The sequence below is a fragment of the Solanum lycopersicum genome, chromosome 9 (assembly GCF_036512215.1).
Source record: "Solanum lycopersicum chromosome 9, SLM_r2.1".
Taxonomy (NCBI): Eukaryota; Viridiplantae; Streptophyta; class Magnoliopsida; order Solanales; family Solanaceae; genus Solanum; species Solanum lycopersicum.
In genome coordinates, this window is record NC_090808.1 from 32,183,576 (window position 1) to 32,199,283 (window position 15,708).

The window sequence follows — 15,708 nt, forward strand, 5'->3', positions numbered from 1 at the left end:
GTTAAGCGGAAATATAGTTGGGTAAACTTCAAATGGTCATAAATGTTATCACAAAATGAATTAGGTGTCCCATGACTTACCCATATATAGATATCTTCTCATAGCCAGCGACCTTGCTAAAATCAGACCTCCGAGAAAAACGTCGTGCGGCCGACAGCAACCTTTCCAAGGGTCATTTTGACCTTTCCCATTGTGTTTAAACCCTAAGTTACGTCATTTTGACCTTAAATCATTAAATTTTATTCACTTTAAGCCTAGAAAGATAATTAAAACATATCAAAGTCAAATCATTAAATCAAAACATAAGAAACTAGAAGCAAGAAAGGAGAAAAAGCTTAAGAACCCTAGTTCAAGAACACCACAAGTTTCAGTAGTTCCAGCCCCAAAACATAAGTATTTTCCCGTGGATTTCATCACCAGTTATATGGGATTTCACTTGTGGGTTCCTTTCACCCTTTGGGTCCCTAGTTTTCAGTGAGATTCTTGATTCTCTTATCATGATTAAACTTAGGGTTTCTAGAACATTTATAGAAATTCATGAATTACTTAAATATATGTTCAAAATCAGATTATCATGTTATTACTCATATTATCGTATGAATTTCAGAACCCTAGCTATGTATTTCTTTAGTTCTTAATGACACATGCTAGGTCAGTTATTTCAGACACTTCAGATATACATTCCTTAGTTATAAATGCATAATTACCAGATTATTTGTTGCATTCTTAGTTTTCATGTTCAGTTTCGAGCTATCCAGTGTTTATAAAAACTCAGACATAATCATCTACTTCACAAAATTCATTGGGAGTAGCATAAACCGAGTTTTACTAGGGTTTAGCATACCTAATAGTCCCAGAACTACTAGCCAAGTAGGTTGTAAGTCCCCTACGTGGGCAATCAATTTAGTGCTCATGCCAGAATGCCTTTATACCTTTGGTAGGGTATATTGGGTCCTCTCATGGGGCGTATACATCGGACTCCAGATTTCTCTCATCTGGTTTTATTGTCAGTTATTAATAGCTCCCACAGATTAGTCAGACTCTCTGTATTGACCATTTATCAGTATACTCAGTATTCAGTTTCACCATGTTATAAATTGGTCATTGCATTCAGTTAGCTTAGAAATTCAGTATATCATGTTCAGATTCTTATACTTGCCTTTGTGCTTGTTCAGTTATGTTTTATGTCAGCTTTTTTCTATCCTTCATGCTCAGTACCTTTCAAGTGCTGACTCATACGTGCGCTACATCTTCTCGTGATGTAGATTGAGATTCTCAGCACCAAGATTGCGCATAGATCGATTTCCAGATCTCCTATTCAAAAGATATAGTGAAGAGTCCTCATTCTCCGAGGTCAATAATTATGAGTTTCATTTCGGTCTTTAGTCACATAGTTTTTGTTTTCGATAGATTTAGTTGGGGCTTGTCCGAGTATTTCTTGTCCACTTTAGAGGTTTATTTCAGCCATAGTTAGTTTCAGTTTAGTGGTGAGTTAATATTTCTTTGTATTAAACTCATCGGTTTTTCATATATCTCAGTTTAAACATATGGGTATTCCCCATCTTTTCATTGTAATTTATGATTTATCTTCCGCAATAATTTATTATCTTTAGTATGCTCATGATCATGCCAACAGGGTGAGCTTGGAATCATTTGTTCCGTGTCCGCGTCTTGGGGGTAGATCGGGGCGTGACATATACTGAAAGGATGTAACTTATGATTTAGTCTCATTTCAAAGTAGTCTAGTTGCTAGAAAATCTTGTAGATCAAGAGTTACCTCATATCCATGCACAAAAAAGAGGGATTACCTAGTAATGATATGGGTAACCATAACAATGAATCTTAATCAATGGCTTGCGTCGTGCCACGATGTTTCCTTAGACGTTGTTTGGGAGGCAATCCAAAACCCCTTATTATCTTATTTTTTTTCATATTAGTGAATAATCGTGCGTTGATCGTATAGGTCAATATCTGGGAGATCCTCAAAAAGTGAAGGGTGTCAAGAAACAAAGTAAATCTAGTGTGCGAGTTGACGACTAGGTGGGAGACCAATCCTCATTTGCCATTTGACTCAAGAGATCTTCAAATCATGGAGTCTATTAAACTCGGTGAGTGTATGCATTTTTTTTCAATCATCAACCATCTCGGCAAGCCCGATGTTTAATATTGCTTGAATGTATAAATCTGTTGTGATGTTCTGTAAAACTTGGTGAAGTAAACGTCGAAGCGCTGACCAGCTCATAAATCAAGATGCTATCACCGAATAGGAACAAAATGGACAATTTTCAAGCCAAAACACAAAAAAGGTAGATGTGAAGCATTTTGAGGACGTGGGTTTAAAATAGACACTTTTGTTTGCTGAGAGAAACTATGTAAAGCTTGCTGCATCACTAGGTTGTCCGCCTAACGTCCCCACCTCACCTTCTTCTTTCTTCTCCATCTGTTGAAGGATTCCAACTCGAAACATCTAATTAATCAAGATTATTCTCTTGCCGTATCTCTATATCTTTGTAATTGCCTTTTGATTGTTATTATCTATGTATTTGAATACAAGTCTTTCTTTGTGCAACTGTAATGTTTATTTATGTTGTTTTTGTGTTTATTTGGGTAGTTCTTGTTAAATTATGTTTATTTACATTTCATGGAAGTTTGAGATCATGGCTCATGTCTCATGGCTCTTGTGTTGATTTTAATTTTGTAAAATGATTTTGACCCCTCCGAAAAATATCAATTTTTTTCACAAATTTTCGCCACCCATTCCATGTGATAAAGGTTAATTGTTCACTGGAAAATTTGAGTTTCAATTTTTATCAACATTAATGACTTGAATAGTTCTTCAATCAAAGAAAGATGAGCGTACGACTACAACGAGGCTAATTGAAGTTGCATACACAATATTTTAACTCTTTGCATCTCTTTATGATTAGCCAATTGTCAAATTGATTCTCTTGTGATAACCGTTGCACACTAGCAAAAGTGTGGAGTGTTGATTGACATAAGTTTCGATGCCTTTTGTGATAAGCTTACCTTGAACCATGCATGACAATACTAGAATTTGCCACATTAGTCCAGTCAACTAAGTAATGTTTTTTCTTGATATGATCTTAGGTTATTTTGTAGAGTGCGAGCCAATTTGAAATATGCCTTTTTTGTGACCTCCCTTGTGAGTGTGTGAATATCTCTTGAACACCCTTTGAGCCTTAACCTTCTTTGGAATATACTTGATGAAGACTAAACCCTTCTTGATCATTCTCCCTTAATCCTCATGAATGATTGGTTAGATTGAAATATCTAATTTAGAATAAAGTCCTAAGTGGAGGTGTGGTTAAAAGAAAGAAGAAAAAGTCAAAGAAGTGCAATTAAAAATCTCCCTAAACCCATGGTGTTGCCCTTCATTAAATAAATGGGAGAAAAAAAAGAAACAGAAAAGAAAATGAAAAATCAAAGTTGTGGAGTAAAAGTACAAAAGATATAGGGTTTCCAAGCAATTATTGGAAGCGAATAATAGGATAACTTCTGAGCACTAAAGAAAGGAATGAAGGAGAAGGAAATGAAGTGTATTCAGAACCACAATTGATGTGGATCATTAGTCACTGAACCTAAATGAGCATTGTTTTGCACGCAGCCCCATCATAAGTCTTAAAATGACTTTTTTGATTTTAAGAGAGTAGAACAAGTGTTCACTTGAATATAAGGGCAAACCTACAGGTGAAAGCATGCATTGTGTTCCTCTTTTTAAGAGTGAGTGTTGTATCTTATTCTTGAACTTTAAATTGGTTACACCCTTACATGTGAAAATGGAATTATTATTTGTGTAAGGGTGTTCGGATACTTTTGTTGAGATTGAACTTGCAACTGAAGCAAGTAATGCTATCTCGAGAATCTTTTTAATGGTGTGTTACAACTTGAATCTTTCAATACACACTTGATCCTTGTATAAGTAATTTGAGTCTTGTTGTGTACATTCATGATTGAGTCTTGTGTAAAACTATTTGAAACATCTTTTTACCTTAACTTAAGTTTTAGTTGATGGAAAAAAAAGTTTAAGGTGGGAGTGTTGATGAGTCCAAATGTTGGCCTTATTTAGGGCTATAATTTAGTAGAAATAGTGTTCTCTAATTCCTGTTTTATCTCAATATTTAATGAAAATTATTAAGTTTTAGGTATTTGAAGTTTGAAGGAAAGCATTGATACTATGTCACAAAGAGGGACAAAAAGCCTTAAAAGAATAAAGAAATGGAATCCTAAGGTTCGCCGAGTCAACTTGTCAGAATCGCCAAAGAGACCTACTTCTCCTTTTGTTCTAGTGTGATGAGCCCTGAAGGAAAGGATTAAATCGTCGGAAGAGTGGAGAAGTCGGAACGGCGCCGAGTAGCTCCGCGAAGCAGTATCTCATCGCCTAATGAACCACACCACAATTATGTTGAAGGTTGTACCAGAAGGAGGTGAACTACATCAATGGGCGAATTGCTTAGTCAAACGATGAATCTTGCTAATGTCGTCAAAGGAACAACTAAAGCACAGATCTAAAAAATTATAGATTCTAGAAAAGTTGACAGTTTTTATTGAGTCGAACATTATTAAATTTTTAGTACTTTTTCATAGTTTTACTCTATTTGTAAGGGTTTTTGGAAACATGAAGAAAAAGAGGATTTCATCTCTTTCAATTTTGAAGAGGGTCTCCTTGCGTCTTATTTCTTTGCTCAAATCAAGACTTAAATCTTCATACCCATTTGATTTCATCATCATTGAAGGTATAATTTCTATTTATTGATGTGTCACTAAAAAACCTCCCATTCTTTGGGTGTGATTAGCGATATGGGTTATTACTATTGTAGGGTCTTACTTGTTGGTAGATTAAATGTAGTTTAATTGTAATTTCATTAAGTATTCGTTGTTTAATCTAATGGATTTCTTGTTGCAAATACAAGTTAACCTATGTATTTTCGTCTTGCTCGAGCCAAGATTACTAGATTGATGTCCTAAAGAGTGGGTCGACATGAGACTCAGCTAGAAAGAGTGAACCGTCGTCCCATATCCTAACACTCAGCTCGTGAGAGTGAGTGGGTTATGGCGTAGGTTGTTCTTCTTGCGGCAAATGGGTGTCTGAGAGGAACCCATTTGAAATGGGAAAAGTTGCTCGAGAGAGAACTTATTTTCATATAAAGCATAGCCTAGTCATTGTTTTTCTATAAATATTCTATCAAAATGTGTATCAAATATATTAGATTTACCCGCATTCTGGTCACATTCCAAGAATGCGCCCTCTCATTGCTTAGATTTTCTTGTTAATTTCTTTAATTTTTACTTCTTGTGACCAAATCGCTTTGATATTCGACACTTTCATGTCAACCGCTTAATTTTAATGTCTTTAATAGTGAATTTCTTTAAATATGACTAACTAGAATTAGATCTTATTATCTACAAATTTTTACACCGCTTCCTTGCTACTCGACCCCAACCGTCGGTCGAGTTACTATACTATCATCAAATCTAGACACTTGTATTGGAAGTAGTGTCGTTGATTACGATAGAAAAGCATCAGTCCAAAAAATAATTTACATGAAGTACATCAATATAATGAAAACAAATTTTAGTGATTATCAGTGATTTTTTCCTTTTTCTCAAATACACCATAATTAATAATCTAAAAATTAAAGTAGACAACACATAAAAGGGTCCATATAGTCACATACTTTACCAAAAAAATATGAGGTATAACTTTATCTAAAATTCATCGAACTTTATAAAAAAGTTCTCATTTCATGGGAGATCTGTGGAAAACTCAAAAGAAAGTCATAAGTAATTTTTTGGAAGAAAATGATTATGCAGTTCAATCATTTGACTGAAAGCTGCAAGAGCCATAGTTTATAAATTTTAAAATAATATTTTGAGTATCACTTTAATCAAGAAGCTGTTAATAATTAGAATATTATATTACAAATAATAACCAAAACGCACTTTGTACGCACTATAATATCCTCCTTTTGGAGATCATAATTATGATATGTATGTAAGAAAATAAATCATTTGAGTTCCAAAGCAATGAATTTCATCATTTTCATAATAATGAAGTCACAAATAGCTTGAAATTTTTAATAACATTAATCATAATATTAAAGAGCAAAAACATACTAAAAATTCTACTTATAAGAAGAAGAAATATTGAAAGCCACTCTAAATTTTCAAAGGACGAATCTCCAAATGAATTTGTATTTCCTTTGCAACAAGTTAACGTTCATTTTGAAAAACTTATGTGATAATAATGAGTAGCCATAGCATAATAAAACTGATATCAACACTATATGCAACATGTTTATCATACTTTATTGACAAAACACAGTCTATCATAAGAACCTTATTAAATTTTAAAACATGTAAAAGACGAGAGAGTAAAAAAAGGTTCATTATTCCATGTTAGATATAGAAAAATTCCTAACTTTATAAGGATGATTTTAGAAGAAGAAAGGATATGTAAGGTGTTTTATGCTTAAAATAAGTATACAAGTTGAACGAACATATATAGAGTCGTCATATATTCCATCAACGTAATTTCACATTTATATTAACTAATTTGGCAGATATTTATTAAATAGACTAAACAATATCAACAAATGTATTCAACCAAAAAAATTCGTCAACAGAAAGTTCATCAAACTTCTATATTGAAAAATTAGAACTAAAAAAACAATTTTTAATATAAAATTACATGTTTAAAATCATGAGTACTAATAAATCTCACAAGAATGTATTCAAATTCAAATTAAAAAAAAAAGAGAACAACTTACCATATTAATATGACTAATTAAATGATAAATTGCAACAGGATCAACTCCTCAAATAGATCTACATATGTCATGATTGAGGAGCAAATATTTATTTGAGTTGGTGGATGTGTGGAAGGTAGATGTGCAAGAAATGATACAATTCAGGACAAGGGAGGGGGGAAAGAGAAGGTGCGGGGTAATTTTAAAGTTGATTAAAATTAGTGACAAGAAATTACTGCATCAATTGAGAAAATAAATTATCTTGTATCTCCTAACCAATTTCCGTTTAGAAGATCGATAAATTTACAAACAAGGATAATGATTTGATGAAGTATCTTTTACTAAAGAACAAAAGAGTAAAATCTTGAGGTGGAGCTACATGATGCCACGAGGAGTAGAGAAGGTCTTGATTATTGTAATATAAGTGTCATCTAATGGTTTTACTCTTCTTTTATCTAGTGAAATGTACTTAAGAATATCTTATCTTAGTTTGTAATTTTATTTATCATCTCATTAAAATGGCCTGTCAGATAAAAGAATATTTATTGCCTTGATTGCTGCCATTTCGCATCCCTCAATTTATTTTTTAATTAGTCTTGCCCCTTACTCCTAAATTGTATAATTTTTAGAAAAGAAACCTTCAACCCACCCACTCACACAACAAGCATTTGCTCCTCAATTACAAAGATATGCATATCTACTCTAGGAATTCATACTTCTGAAATATTATATTTCATTCAAGTAAATTGTTTATTCTTATTTTTTAAAAAAATAATGAGTTTGACTGAATTTATGTTGCGGGTTTTGTCATTTTTTACGATATTCTATATCAATTTTTGTTTTTATTAATATTTAGTGATCATGAATATCTTAACTGATTGGTTGCTATTCAAAAATTAAAGTTTAGAAAGTTCATACTATTCATAAATATTTGTTGTTGTACTATTATTTATATATAGAAATTTTATGAATTTTCATTTGATGGGTTTGTTGGTTTAATCTCATGTTGGTATTTCTAAGTCATTACACTACAAAAAAATCACAAATTGCCAACATATTTTACTAACAACTTAAGTTGGTTAGTATTCTACTAATAAATTACCAACATATTTTTAACTGAAATATATTTTAAAACATAAAAATGAAATTCTAACTAATTATCAATCAAAATATTACTAACTAAGTATTTTAGTTGGTAAATACGGCGGAAAAATATTGCGCCAAATTTAGCAACATTCTATTAATAGATTGCCAAGTGAAATATTACTAGCGCAAACCTTTTGTTGGTAATATTACCAACGAAGTGTATATCAATTGGTAAATATGACAATGTAATTATTTATATGATTTAGTAACATATTACAAATTAATTACTAACCAAACATTTACCAACGATAAGATTGTGTTGCTAAATTTACCAACCAAATATAAATGTGTCGGTGAATTAGTAACGAAATGTAATTTGTTCGTACACTTGTCAACCTATATCAAATTAGTTTGAAATGTTGCCAACGAATAAATATTGTATTTGGTAAATTACTAACATCATAAAAATAATTGATAATATATCAAGTGATCATTAATCCATTGATAAAATTTACCAACATATTAATTATTAGTTGATAAAATTACATATGAATATTTAGTTCATTAATAACTATTGCCAACTATAATAAAATTTATTTGTAAATTATTAATTACTAACTTATATTTGAATAGTTGTAATTTTACTAGTTGAAATTAATGTTTTTGGTAAATCAGCGCTAGTGTTGAGGCTTTCATATTCAGTTTTTGTTTTTAGGCGATTTAACTTTTAAATTTTAGCCAAAACTTGGTTTTAATCAATTTTTTTTACTAAACGTGCTCAGATTAGAACTCTGTCAATGTCATTAGATTCGCAATTTCTTTTTTTTAAAAAAAAATCTAAACGAAAGGTTAGTTCAAGTTTTGAGGCTTCCATTTTTTTGTGCCGTTAGGTGTTTCAAATGTCATGGTTTGGCCAAAATTTGACTTTGATCAATATTTTTGTGAACGTGCGCGGATGAGAATGTTTTGATCGTAATTAACTCCAAAGATAATTTTTTATTTAATAGGATGGTGGGTTCAGATTTTGAGGCTTTCATTTTTAGTGTGAGCTGATAGTTGTTTTAACTTAGAAATTTTGACCAAAATTTAATTTCGGTCAATATAATTAATAAACGTGTTAGATGAGAAGTTTTTCAGTGCAGTTAGATGTGAAAGGTCTTTTTTGTTGTAATAAGATAGAGAATTTTGATTTAGAGGATTTCATTTTTAGATTGTACCGTTAGGTATTTTGACTTTTAAGTTTTGGTCAAAATTTTACTTCATTCAATATTTTTGGTTATCGTGTTTGAATTAAAATATGGTCATCGTGGTTAGACATATAAGTTCAATTTTGGTCTCATAGGATGGTTGGTTCGGGATTTGAGAATTTTATTTTCAGTTGTGTCGTTAATCATTTTAACTTTTATCTTTTAGCTAAAATTTGATTTAGGTCAATTTTTTTGGGAAACATGCTCAAATTTGAATTTTATATATGATAAATTATTTTTCAACTTATAGGATGGTTGGTTTATATTTTGAGGTTTTCGTATTCAGTTTTTACCATTAGGCGTTTTAACTTTTAACTTTTGATCAAAATTTAAATTTGCTTAACATTTTTTTGTAAACATGCTCTAATAAGAATTTCATCGGCGCATTTACTTTCGGAAGGTAATTTTTGTATATAATAGGATGATTGGTTCAAGTTTTGAGCCTTCAATTTGCAGCTTGTGCTTTTAGTCGTTTCAACTTTTAACTTTTGACCAATAATTTGATTTGGCCAATATTTTGGTAAATATGCTCAAATTTTAATTTATAATATAATGAAATTTGTCCTATTGAGATTAATTTCACACTTGTTATCATAGATTTTTCATTGTTTCAATCAAATATGATTTATAAATTGATATTAATATTTTTTTATTTATATTCGTGCTCTTAGTTTTTTAAATGCAACAAATTAATAAATATTTTACTTTGGCATTATCATTTAGTTAACAATATTTTGATCATATCGTCAATAAATTACTAACCTTAAATTAAACTTAAATGATAGATTACCAACAAACTAACAATCAAGTAAATTTATTAGAAAAAATAATAAGTCTTTAAAATTTATTACTAGAAAGGGTTGTGGTGGAGTGGTAAGTATTCCTTCATCCTTAATCAAGAGATCTCAGGATTGTTTTCCTTTGGATACGAAGTTTCCTTTGTTAAGGAGTGCTTTACCCCCAATATGGAATTTCTAGGCGTGAATCCAAATTTAGTCGGGCTCCAATGTGGCTATCAAACATCGCAAGGAAATCCCACAAAAATTATATAAATTTTATTGGTAAATTACCAACACAAATTTTCATAATAGAGAAAAAAATTACAGGACTAAATCCAAATTTAGTCGGGCTCAAATATGACTATTGGACACAAGATGGAAAACCCAAAAAAAAGAATTTAAAATTTATTGGTAAATTACCAACATAAATTTCATATTAGAGAAAAAATTTACTAAATCCTTTTCAATCTGATGGAAAAGTTATTAACGATATACTACCAAAAATTAGTTAGTTTCAAGGTCATGTTTCAATATTTTTTTAACATCTTTGGGTAAAGTAGTCGGGCTCCAATATGAATATCGAATACTGGATGGAAAATCCAAAAAATATATTTAATTTGTTTTGATAAATTAGCAGCATAAATTTTTCATAATAGATAAAAAAAATTTGCGAACTTCTTTTCAATTTGTTGGTAAAGGTAGTAACGCTATGCTACCTAAAAATTAGTTGGTTTCAAGGTCATGTTTTATTATTTTGTAACAACATCTTTGGTGTTTACCAATTGATTTTTGATTGGTAAGGTACCAACAAACTACAATCGATTAATAATATTTACTGACAAGCTTTTTAGCAACTGATAAATATAAGTTGACATTTGTTTGATAACTCAAATCACAACCAATTTTATCAATTTACCCACTAATTTTTTGTGTTGGTAATTGAAATTTCTTTGTAGTGTTAATAATTGTTAGTCAAGTTAGATATATCTTAATTTGAAACTAGTATGATATATGGACTATATGAGAACTTTATATATGTTAGATGGACTTGTATACTTGATTTTAAGCGTGAAATAATGTGTATAGCCTTTGTCCATTGAAAATCATATTTATCAAGTTTTGAATATTTCTATGCTAAACAAAATTGGGTACTTGATTTTTCTCTCTCCTATGTTGTATAAGTTTTGAGAATGAATGAAGTAAGTTCTTGTGATAGTGTGACTAATTATGTATGACAGTGTGACTAACTGACTTATTTTATTTTACATCTATCTACTCTTGATTATCCCATAAGATTTTTTCTAAATGAAACTTAACGTATTGCCAAGAAAGTGTATTTCAATTCGTAAGTATCATTTTTTTAAGATTTGTAACGATTACGGCTAAACTTTATTTTTAAAAATATAATTTGAGGTGTGTTTTTGCTTTATTTTTTTATTTAAAATTATTTTTAGAATTTCGATATATTTGTAATTTTCGTCTTACGTGTACAATGAAAGTGATCGTTTTTGTCTCGCCCCGAGCTACCCCTGAGACGCGGACACGGAACCTAGGACCACAAGTGATCCCAAGCTAACCCAGCTGGCATGATCACGAGCATACTAAAGAGAATAAATTGTTGCACAAGCTAAATCATACTTAAAATGAAAAGATGGAGAATACCCATATTCTATAACTGAGATATTTGAAAAGAATGAGTTTAATACAAAAAAAATATTAACTCAATACTAAGCTGAATCTAACTATGTCTGAAAATAGCCTCTAAACTAGACTAGAAATACTGTGACAAGCACAACTAAATCTAGCAAAAACTGAAACTAAATGACGAAAGATTGAAATAAAACTCATGATTGTTGTCCTCGGAGAATGAGGGCTCACCACTGAATCTGCTGGACTAGAGATGGGGAAATTGATCTATGCGCGATCAGGATGCTTAGAACCTGAACCTACACGATGAGAAGATGTAGCGCACGAATGCGTCAGTACTTGAAAGAAACTGAGCATGTAGGATAGTATAAATCTGAAATAAAACATAACTGAATAAGCACAAAGGCAAGTATAATAAACTAAACATGATATAATGAATTTCTAAGCTAACTGAATGCAATGACCAATTTATAACATGCTGACACTGAATACTGAGTATACTGATAAATGGTCAATGCAGAGAGTCTTACTGATTTGTGGGAGCTACTAATAACTGATAATAAGACCAGATGAGCTAAATGTGGAGTCCGATGTATACACCCCATGAGAGGACCCAATATACCCTACCAAAGGTATAAAGGCATGCTGGCGTGATTAATAAACTGATTGCCCATATAGGGGACTTACAACCTACTTGGCTAGTAGTTCTGGGACTATTAGGTACACTAAACTCTAGTCAAACTCGGTTTATGCTACTTCCAATGAATTTTGTGAATTAGATGATTATGTATGTGTTTCTATAAACACTGGATAGGTCAAAACTAAACATGAAAACTATGAATGCAACAATTAATCTGGTAATTATGTATTTATAACTGAGGAATATATATCTGAAGTGTCTGATATATCTGACCTAACATGTGTAATTCAAGAACTAAAGAAATACATAGCTAGGGTTCTGAAATTCATGCAATAATTTGAGTAATAACATGATAATCTTATTTGTAACATATATTTAACTAAATCATGAAGTTCTATAAAAGTTGTAAAAACCATAGGTTTAATCATGATAAGAGAATCAAGAATCTGACTAAAAACTAGGGACCCAAAGAGTAAAAGGAACCCACTAGTGAAATCCCATATACTTGGTGATGAAATCCACAGAAAAATACTTAAGTTTCGGGGTGGAACTACAGGAACTTTGTGGTTTTCTTAAACTAGGGTTCTTGAGCTTTTTCTCCTTTCTTGCTTCTAATTTTTTAATTTTTGATTTAATGATTTCACTTTGATATGTTCTACTTATATTTGTAGGCTTAAAGTGACTAAAATCTGATGATTTAGGGTCAAGATGACGTAACTTAGGGTTTAAATGTTGTTGGAAAGGTCAAAAAGACCCCTGGGAAGGTTGCTCTCGGGCCTCAAGATGGCCAGAACTTATGGTCTATCGTGCGAACGACGCCCCATCATTAGGTTCGTCGTGACTTCCTGTTCGATAGGACGTTACTAAAATGGGCATAACGTTTTACTTAGATGTCAGATTTTAGCAAGGTCGGTGACTATGGAAAGATAATTCAATTATGTATCTGTGGGTAGGTCATGGAAGACCTAATTCATTTGTTCTAAGATTTATGATCATTTTAAGTTGACCCAACTGCATTTCACCTTAACTGGCTGCAAGTTTTCAACCTACGGACCGTAGGTCCAACTACGAACCGTGCTGGACATCCATAGCTCTTGTTAGAGAGTTGTTAAAGAGCGTGTTAATAGACGATCATGGACTACGGACCTTCGTTTGACCTACGAACCGTAATTCCGTCCGTCGTCCAAGACTTAACCAGTTTTTCTAGGCTGAATTTTTTGGATGTTTCTTATCCCATCGACGGTTGTGTCGGACGGACCATGGTTCATGCTTTGGTCCGTCGATGCTACCGGTTGTAGCATCTGCAGATTTTTCTCAAAAACAAGTTTTTGGTCTATTTTGGCTACGGGGTGTTACATTTTTGCAACGTAAATAAAATATATTCTTAAAGTATATATTATAATTCATGAAGTCCAAAAGTATATAAAGGTATATTTTGTGTGTGTGATGTAGGGGTTGTTGTTTGTTCAATTAGACAGTATTATCCTTTTGATGATTATTTTAGTCTTGTGAAACTTAACAAGTTGGAAAATACTAAGGGTGTATGCATAGCGATAGGGGTTTCAACTCGAATAGGTAAAAATTTACAGAACAATATCAAAATATACATGAATAGCAATTGGTCTAATCTAAACTTAATATTCTCCAGAACTATCAAGTGTATATGTCTTTGAACACTTTCAAACATTAGGCCCCTTTGCAATAAAACACAAAAAAAACTTTGAGTAGATATACTATTCCTATCTTAATACGTTTAAATGTGAAATTACTTGAATTATCCCATCCCATACTCAATCCCATATGGTAAATTTGATCAAGTCATCGCTATTGAGTCTTACCTAACTTCATTAAGCTTTCCCTTAATAGGTGTTATAGAACAAAATCAATGTTCGCAACCATTGATTTTAGATTAAAACTTCAAATGAATAATATATCAATGTAATACTATATATATTAAATCTGATGAATCAATGCCCGTTCATGTATTACAGCCTTATATACAACGCACACCCATAGATAAGGGTGTAGGTACTTATGAACGATGAAATCGATACAATCCATTAGAAGTGAAACTTGAACTCCAAACTTTGATATACCTTCTTTCTCTAAAAGCTAAGAAGTTTTTATTGTTCTCTTTTTACTACTTTGCATACTATTTTTCTATTCTATCATATCCAACCTTGATTTCCAACTCATTGTAAACCCTCCTCGTATCTCTTAGAGTTCCATACTTGACTCTCCTGATCTTCAATAGCCAGAGGAAGAATACTCCTCAACTCTAAGCGCTCTATTTATCCGTTGGGTTGTCCGGCATTCCCCATCATATGTTCTTGTAAATGTTCCAAATAATTAACCACTCATTTATTAACAGAATCAATCCTCCGATAAATATTGGAGTAGCAAATCATTTTTAGCCGTGAGATGGTAATTTAAGCAAGAATTTCTTAAACCTTATCCATATTTCATGGATGGGTTCACCCTCCCATCGCTTGAAACCTTTAATGTCATCTCTAAGATTCAAAATTCTTTATGTGGGAATGAATCTTACATTGAATGCTATAATCATCTCCTCCCATGATGTGATGGAATTGTTTTTTAAGTCGACCAAACACTTGCTAGGTTCCCCCATCAAAGAGAGAGGAAATAACCGAAGCCGCATTAACTCTTGTGACATGTTCTTAAATGAAAATGGGCTGCACACCTCTGTAAAATTTCTTCCATGCTCATGTGGGTCTTCATGCTCTAGACCTCCATAGAGTCCTCTCATTTGGAGGAGATTAAGAGTCGTCCTATTGACCTCAAATATTATATTTCCATCAGCAGCATAATGAGATGGGTTGCACACACTCTTGATATTATTGGACTATTCAAATAACCTTCTTGGCTACCATTAACCTATTCCTTACTCATTTTTACTACTATATAGTCCAACCAACACTACATTACATCCAATAAATTTGCAAATCAAATCTTTGATCAATGAATTATAAGTAATGCTACTCTGCGACAACGGAGCCATTTCATTAACATTTCAAAGACACTTCATCTAGTTCCGTGTGTGAACGATGACTAATCAGTATAGTAACCCAACCAAATGGATTGGGGTCGAATACCACAAAGAGTAGCTTCCTTTGTATATAAAAATGAAAGTATGACAATAATCTTTCCAACTGAGCAATAAGAAATAAAGAGTTTCACCATCAAGTTTCAAGATATTGTTACCAACCCACTTAAATTTAATGACAAGAAACAATCAAATAACTAAATAATCCTTTGGGGATTGACTAACCAACTATTGAATTCAACGAAGTGGGTGTATATCATTACAAATATTGTTAATTCGTTGCGGTTAGAATGGAATATAAATAAATTTCTTTTTTCTTGAACAACTATGTTATTTCCGTTGAATTCTATCGAACCTCAACACTATGCATAAGATAGCCATCCCACATTCTCATCAAATTCACTCATTCGAGCAAGATACAAAGGCAGAGTCTTGGTTTTACTTTCTCAAGTTAAAACCAGCAAAACACACTACTAAG